General features: G+C 35.2%; 1 long non-coding RNA gene across 1 annotated transcript in view; it reads left to right on the forward strand.

Annotated features, from left to right (window-relative positions):
• The window catches only part of LOC122216926, a 55,707-nt gene extending 43,457 nt beyond the window's left edge, over positions 1–12,250 (forward strand). Inside the window, exons 2-3 of the long non-coding RNA XR_006201192.1 lie at positions 3,543–3,646; positions 12,111–12,250. This is a non-coding gene — a long non-coding RNA (uncharacterized LOC122216926). The remainder of the gene's footprint in view (positions 1–3,542; positions 3,647–12,110) is intronic.
• The last annotated feature ends 4,464 nt before the right edge of the window (positions 12,251–16,714 follow it).

Consider the following 16,714-nt stretch of genomic DNA (forward strand, 5'->3'; position numbering starts at 1 on the left):
TTAGAATCACCTCCTTTTACGTCTATCGATTGTGTTTCAGGTACATGCTTTGCATTCTTCCACTGAATAAAGTTCTCTCAAAGTCCAAGACCACCACTGAGGCTGCTCCTTTAGCCTGTGGACCTTGTTTTGACGTGAGACGTGACCACTGTTCAGTAAATACTTGTTGGTTGAATAATTAGTAAGTCCGTAAATAATTTTCCTGAGCTGGCCATCATTTTGTGGAAAAATTTCCCATGATGGATTAAAGCAAATAAATACATACAGAAACACATAAATACATAAATACCTTAATAAACACAAAGTCAGCGCATACATAAAGTAGCCTAATTTTTCCTGTGTACACAATACTTAGATTAAAGCATAACGGCTAAAATAAAATTAGATGAGCCTAAGATTATTGTTTACTGGGTTATTAATGTCATGACTGCCGGGGTGACGATCTGAAACTGAAAACTATACTGTCTATTACAGCAACTCTCCGTGTACCATTTGAACTATTTTAATGCTCCAACTTTCTACTGACATCTTTTTTGCTAGAGAGCTTTTACAAAATGTGGTACCCATTCCATCTTGGGCACTGCTTCCCTGAGCCTTGACCCAGAGGCATTTTTCATTGTGTCATGGGCTGGAAATAGAGTTGTTTTGGATCAGAAATCTGCATGGTCTGGAAGCATGATATGATGAAACTCGTGTCCTTTTAGCCAGGAAGAATTGAATAGCCTCAGTGCAATGGCAATGGAAAGAACACAGTGCCAGAATTTCACTCTGTTCTTCCCTTCCCCCATCCGTATGCTTCATGGGATTTTTGTTGTTGATGTTGTTGTTTTTAACCCAAGAAGGAGATACATTTATTATTTCCCACAGGGAGCTCTTAAAGTCTCTCTATCTTACTCCAAATCCAGCTGGCTGAACTCAGTGGTGCCGTCACAAACATTTCCTATCCTTTCATACCTATTTGTCTAATGACCCTAGTATGATATATTGTCATGTTCCATGAACTGGTATTGGGCTTTGGCCATATGCATGTAGTAATGAAAAAATACTTTCTACTTACACTTTCCTGGAAACTTTGCTTTCTTGCTTTATTAATACTTATAAAAGTTTACTCAGTTTAGCAGAAATATGATATTCTAAGCAATTTAAAAAAATTGAGTAAATTTTGCACTTTGACAAGTATTGTAATGGAAGAAAATAAACTTCATGCTTGTGAAGAGTAGTTTTCGAACGTCTTCCAAAATGTGTATATATATAAATGTATATATCTATATATATATACATTTTAACTATAAGAACAATTTTCACAATGACCTTATTGTAGTGTATTCAAAATAAAAGCATGAACGAATAACTAAAGAGCCCAGTAAAAAATGGAAGCATATATCAATATTTGTATGAAATTATAAAAGGTTGTCTGAGTGAATGAAGAGACTGGAGATGGGTGGGACTGCACGGAGATGTTTTGAATTTGGCAAATAGAAGTTAATTTGAAAAAGTCTGTTCCTTGTGAATGAGCCCCAGTTAGAAAATAATTAGGAGGGCTAAAGATAGCGTTACATAAAATTCCATAATTTTCCTATACCTGGATAGTATGGATTAATGTTTCTAAACACGATTGTGCTTCAAGATTATTAGGATAAAATTTTTTTTAATATGCATTCCAGTTTCTACCCCTACACCTTGCCCCAAGAAATTCAGTAGGTCAAAGAAAGTACTTACCTAGATCTTCCTAAGTGCTTCTCATATATGGCTGGGGTTGGAAATACTGAACTGGGGATATTTTACAGAACTTGTGTCTTTTTGTTGTTTCCCCAGCACTTTTTCTTTTCTTTTAACATTTTACAATAGGCCTTACGTAGTAATTGCTTTCTTATATTTTATCTCCCCACTGTTTATATGTTCTCTGTGAATAGAGCTGGACATTTCTAATTATATCGTCCCATAGAGTACCTAGTATAATTTTTAGTAAACAGTAGGTACCTAAAAAACAAGTTGAATTGAATTCCTACCCATCTTACATTTTGGTGCGGCTTGGTATTTCCTGTTCACTTATCACTTGACCCCAATCCCTGAATTCAGAACAATATTCAGTTGTTTTTCCAAGACACCAAACCAGAATAAAGTTGAGTGTATAGGGAGTTGTTTTCCAGACCTCTCCTTAGAGAATTGCTACAGAAGAAACAACAAAGCCTCATTTGGAGGCGCTTTAATATCATGGTAATTGATCTGTTTTGTTTTCTGAATAAAAATAATTAGGCTGGGGAAATCTCAGTATACTTATGGAAACAGAATACTGGAAAATGAGGGTCTTAGAAAGCACAGGACGTGTGGTCATTAAGCTCCAAGCATGTTTAGGTGAGTTCATCTCCCATCAGATACACACATGCAGAGTCTAAGCCTAAAAGAGTGTTTTTTTTTAATATAACAAACACAACATTAACAACAACAAACAAAAACAAAAATTGTTTTTTGTTAATTTTTTGTTTTTGTTTGTTGTTGTTAAACAACAACAAAAAAATCATTTCTGTTTTATAACACATTCTGTGGCCAAAAGTGTTCTAAAAAATTTTTATTATCTGTACCACTCTCATCTAAAAGTAATAAAGTAATATTAGAATACCAAAATTATTGAGAAAGTATGTTTACTTTGGAGACCACTGAAGTATAATTCTTTCCATTTTTGTGAGTTATTTTTTACATCTCTTATTTGTAAAAACAAGGGAAATTACATAGAAAAATATTTCATTTTCAACATGTTAACTACATTACCCATTACATGTTTAAAGGGTCTTCATAGTAAATAAAGCCAAATTTTACTAACATCATTGGGGGAAATGTAAAATGTAGTGGAATTACAGCTTTAAATTTGTTTGCATAATTGTGCACCTCTGGTAAAATAAAAAAATTATATTTAAAAAAATTAAGAATGCAAATCAAAAGTATTTTCAAGATATAAATACCTGAAATTGTATTGCCATATTACCATGGTCTGCCTTAATTTTACAAAACATCAAGGTAGACTAACCATGAGAATGATTCAAGTAAACATCGCCGTATATATTGTTTTATTTTAAAACGTAATAGAAAACTTAAGGGAGTGGGAGGAAAGTGGTAATTTTAAACATGCTTACCCCAGCTCAAGTCTGGTTTAGGAAATGTAGCATTTCTTTGATTTTTAATTATTCTTGTATTACTTGTGAATGTGACCACATGACTATAGTTTATGCTATTATGTTGTCAGGCTTCTGATAATGGGAAGGAATGTTTGTTTAGACTGTGTAGCTCTTCACTTTAATTCACTCTGGCTCCAGTGTGACATGTTAAAACTGCTATCAATGGAAAATCCAAATTTCCCAGAAAGACTTAAAACAACAGCAACCCCTGTGAACCAAAATTATCTCCTATTGAGGCTAATTACCTTAGTACACTTAGGAAAGTACTGCCATAGGAAATCTGTTGCCTCGGAGTCTCTCCCCTTCTGCAAAGTGCTTTTAGTTGATACGAGGTTGTATATTTGCTGATTACTCTATTGTATCTTTTAGTACTGGTATAGGTGTGACGAGCAACAAAAGGCTGCAGTGACATATTGTGCCATAAACAAACGTACGACGTAAACCTGTTCTTAGAGAATTGAGCACATTAGGAGGTGAGTTTTAAATGAAAAAAGAATTGGAAAGCTTAAAATATTAGGGGACAAAATAGAACTTACTAAATAAGAAATTGGCTAATCCTGAAGAATTTACATATAGCAAATAGCTTACATAAGATTTGATCAGTAAGTTGTGTTTGCTTATGTGTTCCCATTGTTGTGAACATACTCTTACCATTACCTTTAAAAAGGCCGTTCTACAGGCATGATTTCATGTACAAGATGATGGTTACCCTACTTGTCACTTACAAAAACAACCATAAAATGAAACGTGCAGGCTCAAAATTAACAAGGTACTTCTTGATAATTTTGTAAAAGTCTATTGCTTACTTTAAGTTAGAGTAAAATTGAGTGTGATTGAAATCAACATTAAGTGGATGTTTAAACCAATTATTTCTGGATTGTAGACAGACACATATTGTACTCTTCATTCACCACTATACATTTACTTCCAATAATTGTTGCAAACTGGGCAAACAGGATCTGCCCAATATGTCTATTCGTGGCCCAGATATGGTACCTAATGCCTCAATATAGGGCATTTTTGTTTATTTGTTAGGGTTTTACCTGTCAATTTTGCTGTCTACTTGATGATTATAATTATTAAATAAATAATTTTCTATAATTATCAATGGGATTGTAAACACATGGGCAAACATGAGAACTGAACTTGAGTGGCCATACTCAGATATAACATGGTCATATACACAATCCAGTATATACATATGTTAATTTTTTAGCTTATCATTAAAACAGAAACACAAAATGTACATTTTCTTTCAGAGAACTCAGTGATGCCACTTTGAGGGAAAACATCTAATGTAGGTGCTCAATGAATGGTGGCTGTCAAAAGTCTTTGGTTTACAATACTTCACTTGAAATTTTTATGACATGGTTTTTTTATTACTTCTATTCTAATGATATACATCGACTTCGAATCTGCTTTTGGCATTGACTTTATACGATCAAAATAAAAACTAAAATAAGTATCTGTTATGGTAAAAGGAAACAGTTGTGACAATGCTTTGCAAGGATTTGTAACACTAAATTAGAATGTTTTAAATGAATTAATGAAGATAATATATCTATAGCAGATGCTATGGGTAGAAATGTAAAATACTAGTAACCAGACAGAAAAGCAGAAGTAATCACTCTCCATCAAAAGTAGAGTCAGCTTGTGAAAGTCCTAAACTGTCCACCATACCTCTCGCACAATCTTTCCTTGCACATGAAAAAGTAGAAGCCATAGAAATTCTATTGTAAAGCCTGTCTCTGTCTAAGTGTAAGCTATGTCCAAAGTCATGGTAGCCTCATTCCTCCTCTTTATGATCTACAACCAGTCACTGGTGTTTGGGAACCCTGTCTCAATCTGCCGATTTCTTTTAGAATAATACTTGCCAAACTCCTCCCCCAAGGCCTTTATGAGAGGAAGTGTGAGTCGTAAGACCCCGAGTTTCTTCTGCTCATATGTCTTGACGGTGTAGAATGAATATGTTCAAAAGTTATATACATGTGTGTCTCATTTCTTTACATCCTTGAATGAAGGATCAGCTTCTTAAGAACAACTCCCTACATGTATTGGTGCATGAAAAGTGCCTCAAAACTTAGCAGTTTAAAACAAAACGTGTATAATTTTATACAGTTGCTTGTGGGGTCAGAATTCCAAGGACAGATAAACTAGGTGTCTGGCTCATGTCCTGTGCCTGTTTTCTCATGAGGCTGCGGTCAAGGTGTCAGCTAGGGTTGCAACATCCGAAAGCTTGACTGGGGCTGGAGCCTCTGTTTCCAAGGATGCTTACACATGCCTGAAAAGTGAATACTGGTTGTTGGTGGAGACCTCAGTTCCTCTCCATGTGTGCTTCTCCATAGAGCTATTGAAGTACCCTTGCCATGTGGTTGGCTTCCAGAATGATCAATTCGAGAGAGAGGAAAGTGGAGGCTTCCATGTCCATTTTGTCAAATTAGAAGTTACACTGTGATATTCATAATGTTTTATTGGTTACACAAGTCAGCTCTATTTAAAGTAGAAGGGACTGTTTTTGAGAGTGCTGCTATAAACACTGGGGTACAAGTGCCCCTATGCATCAGTACTCCTGTATCCCTTGGGTAAATTCCTAGCAGTGCTATTGATGAATGGTAAAGAAATTGTGGTTTATATACACAATGGAGTACTACGTGGCAATGAGAAAGAATGAAATATGGCCCTTTGTAGCAACATGGATGGAACTGGGGAGTGTTATGCTAAGTGAAATAAGCCATACAGAGAAAGACAGATACCATATGGTTTCACTCTTATGTGGATCCTGAGAAACTTAACAGAAACCCATGGGGGAGGGGAAGGAAAAAAAAAAAAAAGAGGTTAGAGTGGGAGAGAGCCAAAGCATAAGAGACTCTTAAAAACTGAGAACAAACTGAGGGTTGATGGTGGGTGGGAGGGAGGGGGGTGTGAGTGGTGGGTATTGAGGAGGGCACCTTTTGGGATGAGCACTGGGTGTTGTATGGAAACCAATTTGACAATACATTTCATATATTGAAAAAAAATAATAAAGTAGAAGGGACTGAACAACTCTGCATACTATCAGCTAAGAAACACTGAGGACCTTCATGGAGGTTGGTTACCACACTCCCCTCGTGTGGCAAATTCTTTCTTCCATGGAGCCTCCCAAATCTAGACTTAGGGTAAAAGTATTGAGGCCTAGATGTGGCCCCTGATTCAAGTCACACTCCCCAATTCTGCTATTCTAGTAAGTTACCTAGTATTTTGGTACTGAATCTTACATGTGTTTCTTAAACAGTTCATCTCAGAAGGGTGAGCATATGAGTTCAATTTCACAATGAGCTTCCAACCACCCTTAAGGCATATCTTGATTTTGTCTCCGTGCATTCAATTTGTATTCCCAGTGCCATTCTTCTTACATCAGACCCCTGTTATCTCTTTGGGTGACTGTGGAAATAGCTCCTTAAATGATTTCCCTTCCTCTGATGCTTGATGTCATTGGTCTATTCTGCATACAAACACTGTCCAATAAACCTTTCTATAATGATGCATTGTCCATATGTGGCTGAGCACTTGAAATGTAACTACTTAATTAACTCAAATTAATTTTGTTTAATTTTAATTAATTTAATTTTAAATTCAAATAGCCTCATGTGCTTGTCACTACCATATTGGAGAATACAGTTTGTTCTTTCTTAAACATAGATCTGATTATGCCATATTCTTGCTTAAAATACTTCTATGACTTTTCATTGCCTATGAGGTACAAGTCCAAACTCATTAGCATGGCATTTAGGGTACTTACCAATCGCCTCCAAAGGTCACAGTCATCTCTTATCGTAGCCATATCTGAATACTCATAATTCTTTGAATCTATCATGTATTTTCATGCCTCCACTTCTTTGCTGATGCTCTTTCATAGTCTGGAATGTCTGTTCTCTAGCTTTTTTTCCAAAACTACTACCTGTGTTTTAAAACCACCCCAAATTTCACCTCCTTCTCTCAGTTTTCCCTGATGCTCTAAATGCCACACGCTCCCAAGTTAAAATGTTTGCTTTTTCATGCTTTAGTATCGTGTTTATATTTTCCTATTATCTCTTTAATATTACACTTGTCATACGCTGAGTTGCATTAGAATTGTGCAAAGCTTACCTGTGTGTAACTCACACACAGGCCTACCTACACTGAGGCTTATTCACAGTTGATTTCCTCGGTGCCTACCACCTCGAAGATTCTGACAAAATCAGATATTCAGGTCAAATTTTATTTATCATTTCAGCCTTGCTACATAAAACATTCCCAGGCACCACAATCATTTTGCACATGAAACGCCTCCAGCTTCTGGCTCCTGGAAATCATCTCTTGGACATGTAACTGGGTTACACTCTCAGGATGGCTTCCCTCTCCCCAGACTCAGTTCCATGGCATGGGATTGGGGGGTAGAAGCGGGAGTACCTTTGTGGTCAGCTTGAACATGGGAACAAAATAACAGCATCTGCGTTTTAAAAGACTCCACTCTTGAGTCAGTGCCTTCATTCTTCCATCACAGCAAGCATCTTCCCTAGCTTTTGCTGCTTGTGGAAGCAAGCTGCATGAGCATTTCAAGCTCATTATATGTGGGCTATCTTTTGCTTCTTGTTTTACTTAGGAATTAAACCCGTGGTCAGAATGCAAAATAGTGCATTTACTCAATATTTTAAGTAAATTTTGTTCAATATTGATTACCTGAAATGCTCATGCTGCAACAAATGTTTATTTATAAAAGCTTAAATGTTTTATTTTCTCAATATGCCAACTATTGAAAAAAAATCAAAATGATTACATATATGCATTTTCTTCCATAGACTGCTTAAAGCAATTGTAGACTACAACACATGTAAAGAACCTAGAACTGTCCCAACTTCTGTATGCCCAGCCAGAGTTCCTTATGCCTCAGTGATCATCCAAAAAGAGACAGGCCATTTTATTTCCATTTTGTTTGGGCCCGTGGCCCCCTTGATTGACTATTCACTGACTTACAAACCTTCATCACAGACATATTCCGTCATTATCACAATAGCATGCTTGAAAACATAGGTTACTGTCTGAAACTTTTTTAGAACAATTCTCTTATTGGATGGCTGTGGTGGTTAACTTCCTGGACAAATATGTTCAAAATAAGGTTTATGAGAGTACAGCTCAGTGTGAAACCATTTCACATGGAGTAATAGTTCCATTATGAGACCAGTTTTTCCTACTCTCATTTTAGAAACAGTCTTCTGTATTGCTTATCTCTTTCCTCTCACATTTTACCACAGGCAGGGAGGCTGGGTGTTACCTTCAACACACTGCCTGAAAATCCGCTTAGACAGATTTAAACATTCATTAGGTGTATTTTCTATTGTTCAAATTACCACAGGTAATAGTGTTGCCAAACTTCCTCCCACTACATACAAAACTAGGTTCACTTTTCCCAACTTTGAGTCATGTTTTTTTTTACTTTTTCGTACACCTTCACAATAGCCTGCTTGAAGTCCTAACCCTCTCCTTGATGCCTTTCTAGCTTCTTCCGGCCACCCCACCAGATCATAAAGTCAATTTTGTTGTAGGCTGTTGTTAAAGTAGCATCCTACTGTATTTTTCAATCTGAACAGCCACACATAGAAGCTTTGAGATGTTAATGAATACTTGACTACAGAATAACTTAAAGCATAATTTGTTTAAATGTGATTAGTACCTTTTTTATTAACTCTGAAAGTTAGTATTTGTCTCCTTCTTTTCTGATGACTTAAAGAGATGGATGTATTTCATTTCTTCCCACCTTGCCTTAATACTGGAAAACATGTTTATATTTGGCTTTCATGTTTTGAAGCATTTATTGGAGTTAAATTTTAGTTCTTATTTCTTTTGCTTCTTTCTTCTTCTTTTTTTTTCCTTTGTAACAATCATTTATTCAGAAGTGAAGAAGTACACATGTTGTATTTAAAAGACAGAAATAAAAAGCTGTCCAACTGGGGTGCCTGGGAGGCTCAGTTGGTTAAGTGTCCGACTTCAGCTCAGGTCATGATCTCACAGTTCATGAGTTCAAGCCCCACAACAAGCTCTCTGCTCTCAGCACAGAGCCTGCTTCGTATCCGATGTCCTCTCCCCTCTCTCTCTGCCCCTCTCACCCCTCTCAAAAATAAATAAACATAAAAAAAAGAAATGGTTCAACTTAGGGATAAATTTGAGGATTAAAATTTTCATTCAAAAGAACAAGGACACTAGAAGAGATACTGTGCCTGATCATTTCATTAGCATTATCTTTAAATTTTTGTGTATTATGCAGAAAAAATCTTACAGAATTTGGTTCTGAACAATATCAGTTCTTCAACAGATAAATAATTCATATAATTTGTTTTGTTTTGTTCTGTGTCCACTCAGATAATTTTAAAAGTGATCAGAAATCCCCCCCGCACACACCTAATATATGTTGCCTAATGATGATGATCAAAAGATTTCTACAACTCAGAAGATTTTATGCTTGTTTTTTTTTTTTTCATCTTTTCTGTATTTGCATTTATTTATTTGGTATGGTGATTTATTTTCAATTTTTTTTTAAATTCTGGCTAATTGTACAGCACAATATTGGCTTTAAGAGTAGAATTCAGTGATTTATCATTTACATACACCATCCAGTGCTCATCATAACAAGTGTCCTCCTTAATATCCATCCCCCATCTAGCTCATCCCCACCCACAGCCCTCCATCAACCCTCAGTTTGTTCTCTTGTCATAAAGAGTCTCTTACAGTTTGTTTCTGTCTCTCTTTTTCCCCCCTCCCATATGTTCATGTGTTTTGTTTCTTAAATTCCACATAGGAGTGACATCATATGGTATTTGTCTTTCTCTGACTGACTTATTTCACACACTCTAGCTCCATGCATGCCATTGCAAATTCTTTTGCCTCTTTCTTGATTAAGAACCATATAAAAGAGAAAGTGTTGATTTGCCTTCTTAGCATTGTCCTAAATAAATATTCCCCTCATTCTTATTGTCGATGAAAATAAAGAAGAAATAAGAACAAACGGTTAGATACCTTATTAATGCCCTTAAATATTTATGAATGCTCCATGAAGTGTTTATTAAAATTATAGTTGATTTCTCCAAAGAGCACTACTCCTTGTCTTATTTTCCATGTTGAGAGAATATAATTCCTCTTCCCAATTATCAAGGATATGATAAAAGAACAAAATGAAGTCTTTTCACTTTATGTAAACTGATAGTCTAAAAGACATTTCTGGAAAAAACTTAAACTAACAGACTTAGTAATTTCTTATGCTTCTAAGAAGGCAGAAACTTTTAAGCAAGTTTTTTAAAATGAGAGTTTCAAGGGGCACCTGGGTGGGTCCATTGGTTGAGCGTCTGACTTCGGCTCAGGTCATGATCTCATGGTTCATGAGTTTGAGCCCCACATTGGGCTTTGTGCTGACAGCTCAAAGCCTGGAGCTTGCCTCAGATTCTGTGTCTCCTTCTCTTTCTATCCTTCCCTTACTTGCATTCTGTCTCTCTCTCTCTCTAGAAAATAAAAAACGTTAATTTAAAAAAAAAAATTAGTTTCAAAATGGTTTGATGTCACCAAGTAAACTAAACAAATTCCAATTTTACATATCTCATGCTGCATATCAAAGGAGAAAATAGCTCTTACATAGTATCAATAGAGAGGGCACAAATTGTAATCTTTTAATCAGTTTTAGTGAGAAAAGAATGAACACTCATGGATGTCAGTGCCATGGAATTTTGAATATACTTTTATTTTATGTTTTGGTATCGTATATTAAAGGGTAGCCCCTCCTTCAATGCCCCTATGACAGTCAAGACTTTTCTCGTTATTTGTATTTCATCAGAATTCCTTACTCATGAAGTATTTCTATAATAATAATAATTGGAAACAAAATATCACCTGCAATTTGATGTTGATTGGTTGGTTCTAGGTTGACTTCAAACACTTCTATTTACTCCTGTCCTGATTATCTATTACTGCATAACAACCACACTCACACTTGGGCATTTAAAACAGTTTTATTTTGTTCACAATTTTATGTGTAGCTCATCTCTGCTCCTCGTGGGACTTGGACAGCTCAACAGGGCTGGAGAATCCACTTCCAAACTACTTCTATGGCTAGTCAACTTGTTCTGGCTGATGGTTGAAGGCTCAGTTTGGGCTATTGTCTAGGACCTTGGTTCCTCTCCATGTTGGCCACTCCTAGAGTAGCCAGCTTCCTTGGGCAAGTGTTCCTAGAGTTCTGGGCAGAAGCTGTAAGTCCTTTATGAACTATAGTTGCAAAAGTCCCATCTGTACTGCGTTCCACTGTTCAAGCAAGTCTCACTAAGCTCAGACCAAATCAGGGGCAGGGGAAGTAAAATCCAGTTCTCAATGAGAGCTGTATACAAAAATGTGCAACCATCTTTAATCTATGACAACTGCAGAAAATGAAAAAAAGATGGATGAGGACCAGAAAAATAAAACCGTTTTACTAAATTGGAAGATAAATCTTCCTTAATCACCTCTTTAATACTCATCTTTTTATTCGTCACTTCTACTATTTTCCCCCTATGTCCTGGTAATAACTACATGTCTACATTATGTTAGTCTTCCTGCCTCTATTATCTTTCCTGCTAATACATCCCAAATGTTAATGTTGGATTACTCTTTCCAAAACACTGCATTCCTCTGGTTTTTTAGTGCCCCCCACCAAAACTTATGAGACTGAAATCACCTACCTAGGTCTAGAATATAGAAATTATCATAAAAGTATCTAACATCCTCCAAATCTGATCAAAACTTGATTTTCTTTTTATACCTGTTTCCTATTATCTTCCTAGACTTGTTTATTATTCAAGCTTATTCAACTTACTAATTCTTATTCAACTGACTAAAGTCTTCTTAGTCTGGTCATTGTGTCTTTTCTCATTCCACTAACTGAAATGTTCTTATTCCTTCCAGGTTAAATTCTTCCTGGAACATGAAGACTCTCCTAAACAGTAGAGAACTACTCATTCTCTTTTCTAAAACTTCAATACACCATCCTCTCAACTGCATTCAACATTGAATTGTCATAAATAAACATCATTCATGGAAGCATACATTTTCTATTTAGCAAATTGAAAAGTCTTTGATAACTGACACTACTTTTTTTTTGCATTCTACATTTAGAACAGTTTTGGTGCATGAGAGAGACTTAATAATCACTTGTTGCATTGAATTGAATGTGTAGTTTTTCTTGCTACTTCTGTTATACCCGGCTCTATTACCTCTACAGTAGTACCTTTCCTGTAGACATGATAGCGATAGAAATATTTCAGAGTGTTTCTAATTTAGAAATTTAAATCCCCAGTTATAACAGTTAAAATCAATTTGTGTCTTGGGGTGCTTGGGTGGCTCAGTCAGTTAAGCATCTAGCTCTTGATTTTGGCTCAGGTCATGATCTCAGGGTCTTGAGATTGAGTCCCACATTGGGTTCCATGCTGACATGGAGACTGCTTAAGAATCTCTTTCTCTACCTCTACTCTCCCCTAAATTAATAAACAAATAAATAAATAAAATCTGAAAAAAATCAAAAATTCAAAATCAAAAAATCAGTTTATGTTTCATTGAAAATAAATGTTACAATCCAATAATAAAACTTAGGCACAGATACCACCTGAACAGAATAATGCAGTACGATAAAATATTTTTATGACTAAATAAACATGTTTACAAAGTTTATGCCCTACTTTAAGTGCACTCAAAGATAACAGGAATTTATATTTTCCATTTTTACATTATTATTAAATTTTAAAAAATGACTCACAGTCGACCTTTACACAGATGTCCGGTGGTCTCATTAACTTGGTAGTGTTACAGAAATATTTCCATAATTCAGTGATAAAAAAAAACAGAATAATCATAGAAAACAGAGCAGAAAAAGAAAAGGAAGACAATTTTAAGATAACTATAGATAAGTCAGAAAAGTTCAATAAGATTTGGTTCATTTTGATTTGGCTTCTAAATAATATTTAAATATCTGTTTCTTACAATTCAATGATTGCCCTTTCTCAATTGCTTTGCTCTTGAGTTACAACATACAATTATTTAATTTTATAAATTTCTTGCCAAGCAATCCTTTATAAACACATACAACAAACCATAAAACCTTTTCATAAACACAATTATAAAGTTATTTTCATGTCCAAAAACTTTAGAAGAGATTCTTTTTTCTTTCTGGAATTTGCAATATGCCTTGTTAGCAAAACTTCAAAGTAGGAACATGATTTTGCATCTGGCACATCATAAATAATCGTGCTGGCTGCCAAGTTTCCCACTGATTGAGTTTATACTAACTTAGTAATATGTTTTAGTTAACTAAACCACATTTTGAATCATCATTCCTTTAAGAGACTGAAACCGTAATGGGGAAATAACTGACGTGCCACAGTTAAAAAAATTGATGTCACCCATTTTTACTGCATCAGTATCTCAGTTTCCTATGTTGGGAATCCACAGATTCCAGTTGATACAGAATTTTCTTCACATCGGGATGGCTAATTGGAAATTGTAGTCAAAGTGAAAACCGAAGAGTGAAAACCAGAAACAAGACAAACTGTGACAATTACTTCCATGAACACCGTCTAAAATAATATTTTATCCATGGTTAGAGTAGATGTATATTTATGTACAAGAGCTATTAAAGCTACTAAATCTACTTTATTTAGCTCTAGAAACCCTAAAATAAGATATTCCCTCTGATTACATGTTTTTAATAACTGATGTTATTGGATTCTAAGTCACACACACAATAGCAAGAGCATTAGGCTTTCCCCAGGCTTTCTTCTAGCTCTTTAGGTAATTTATGACTTGGTTTGAAATTGTTTTATTTCTAGTATGTTTTACCAAAACTATGCAAAGAGACGGTAGTAATGTCATTTATCTAGAGTATATTTCTCTAATAATGCTTTAGCTTGTATTATACATTATATTTGTTTTGAACAAAAATTAAACTTTTTTCTACAAAGACGAATAATTATTAAAGATTTAACTGTTTAAGTTTTCTATGAAAAAAATAAAACTACATTTTTTACAATGTGGTTGCCTTTAAAGAAACCCTATTTACATTAAAAGACTAACAACTCCTTTGACATCCCACATAACCAACAGCAAAGAAAGTTTCTGAAGGGAGAGGGGAGAAAGACGATTAAACTCTTCATTACATTCTGTGTAATTTAAATCCAAGATGTAGCATCACATTTCAGGGAAAAAACATTATCAACAAAGAACATTCATCAGAGTTTATGAATCTAGCGGCACCTGGGTGGCTCAGTCGGTTAAGAGTTGGACTTTTGATTTAGACTCAGGTCATGATCTCACGTTTTGTGGGATTGAGCCCTGCATGGGGCTCTGTGCTGACAGTGCAAAGCCTGCTTGGATTCTCTCTTTCCCTCTCTTTCTGTCCCTCTCCCACTCTCTCAGAATAAATAAATACACTTAAAAAAAATAATAACTCAATTGCATACAGTATTAGTTTCAGGTGTAGAATTTAGAGATTCAACACTTATATACAATACCTGGGCTTGATCACAACTGTGCACTCCTTAATCCCCATCACCTATTTAACCCATTCCCCCACCCACCTCCCCTGTGGTAGACATCAGTTTGTCTTACTGGAATTTAAATAAAAACTTAATGGAAAAAAAGAGAATGATGCAATGAATTGTCATGGCAGTCCTCTCACACAAATGTTACAGTGTAAAACGATGCATGCTCCTGATTGCACTAAATTCCAGTGCGATGGAAATAGTTCCCATAAAAACTAGCCAAGATCTATTATTGAATTATGCAAAAACAAAGTTCCCAAATATGTCTGTTTTCCTCACTAATATCTCCAATCCTAGAATTCTGTCTAACACATAGTAAGCACTCAATGAATACTGAATGAGAGAAATAAATATTCTTATAAATAATCATAACTATTAATTTTGGGGAAAAACATACAAAATTTTAAAATCCACTCTATAACTAGACAAATGGGTTAGGCTTTCTAGCTGCCAACAGGATAGCTGAATTAGAAATTCTATAAACTGGTTCTGAAGGCCATGATGATTCAGAGGTTTATCCTGTGGCAATCAGGAGGTTTAAATGCAACCTCATAATTCAGACGATCTAAAAGGCATGTCATTTTAGAGATATGCAATTCATATGTGTAATTTATTTTTTTTAAAAAAGATGAAAATGGATGAGCTACACTGAAGGTCTAAAATAATCAGAATTTTGAAAGCAAAGGAGATGCCTCCCTACAACCTATTTACAGTGGAGTTAGAAAGACGGACCTTGAGATTTGCTTGTGAAAATGTTTAAAGCTGTAGGCTGTGAATTGACGGGGTGTGGTAGTGCAGAAGAAAAGATGTGTGTGGACAGATTATGAGGCTTTCCCAGCCCAAGTGCCACTTATTAAGAGTTTATGATCTGCCCACCAAGTGGCCAGATATAGTTCCTACGACCTTTACCACACACTTGGTTATTGGCATTTTGACACCTTTTTTTTTTTTTTTTTTTTTTTGCACAGCAGGAGGCATTCCTGACACTATCAATGTAATATACCTGTTTCAGATCACAAACATTACTCATTAACCTTAGGGCAGGAACCTAACAATCAAATATCCTCTGTCACCTAATTCAAGCCAACAGAGGACTAGATAGATAAGAAAACATAATGTAAATAATAGAGAAATACTCAAAAAAATATTGTAGGGCTTTCCTGCTTTCAGAGTCCACAATCTGTTACAGTTCTAGGTTACTAATTATTTTGTGAACACATTACTAAAAAGGAGTTCAAAATACAGACACTATGATGTAGGGGAATTACACTCTTTAGTAGAGCGGCTTTAACTAGTTTTTTTCTTTCAGTAACAAAATCTCCATGGTCTCAAATATCACAGAAAAAAGTTTTCAAGAATTAAACATCTTTTTTTTTTTTTTTCATTTCTTCTCCCTGAAATCTCAACAGTTACCTCTTAGAATCAATCCAAAGTATAATGTTCTCTATTTGGGACACGACCACTCTTCTCTCTGAAACCTGTATCTCCTGTCTTCATATTTTTCAGTTAACCAAATTTGACAATAGTTATCTTAAAAGTTTAGGAGGGATGAGGCTCTTTCTCACTTGTTTTATTTCCCTAACCTCTTGGTAACCAGGGCGAGGACCAAGTTCATGTTATTCCCTGCTCTGCTGATGACCAGATGCCAATTACGTCCCTGTGTGTAATACTATCTGTATTTTAAGACATAAAATGATGAGAATTACTAATACTATTAGATTTTTAAATTCTAAAACACTATTGTATCATTGCGTTGTCCCTAAATATGACTTTCTGCTTTTAATCAGATGTGATGATAAAAATTGACTTTACCATTTGAGTAGAGCTTATCCCTCAAGATTTTTATGGAAATTAGTTTAGATGAAAGATCTCACATCATATTCTTACCATAGCTCTTCACAAGTTGAATCATGTTTAAAGAGCAACTTTCATAATGCAAATGCTTGTATTACAAGTAGACTGGGATTTTTTGCATAT

The sequence above is a fragment of the Panthera leo genome, chromosome B1 (genome assembly GCF_018350215.1).
Source record: "Panthera leo isolate Ple1 chromosome B1, P.leo_Ple1_pat1.1, whole genome shotgun sequence".
In the NCBI taxonomy this organism is placed as follows: Eukaryota; Metazoa; Chordata; class Mammalia; order Carnivora; family Felidae; genus Panthera; species Panthera leo.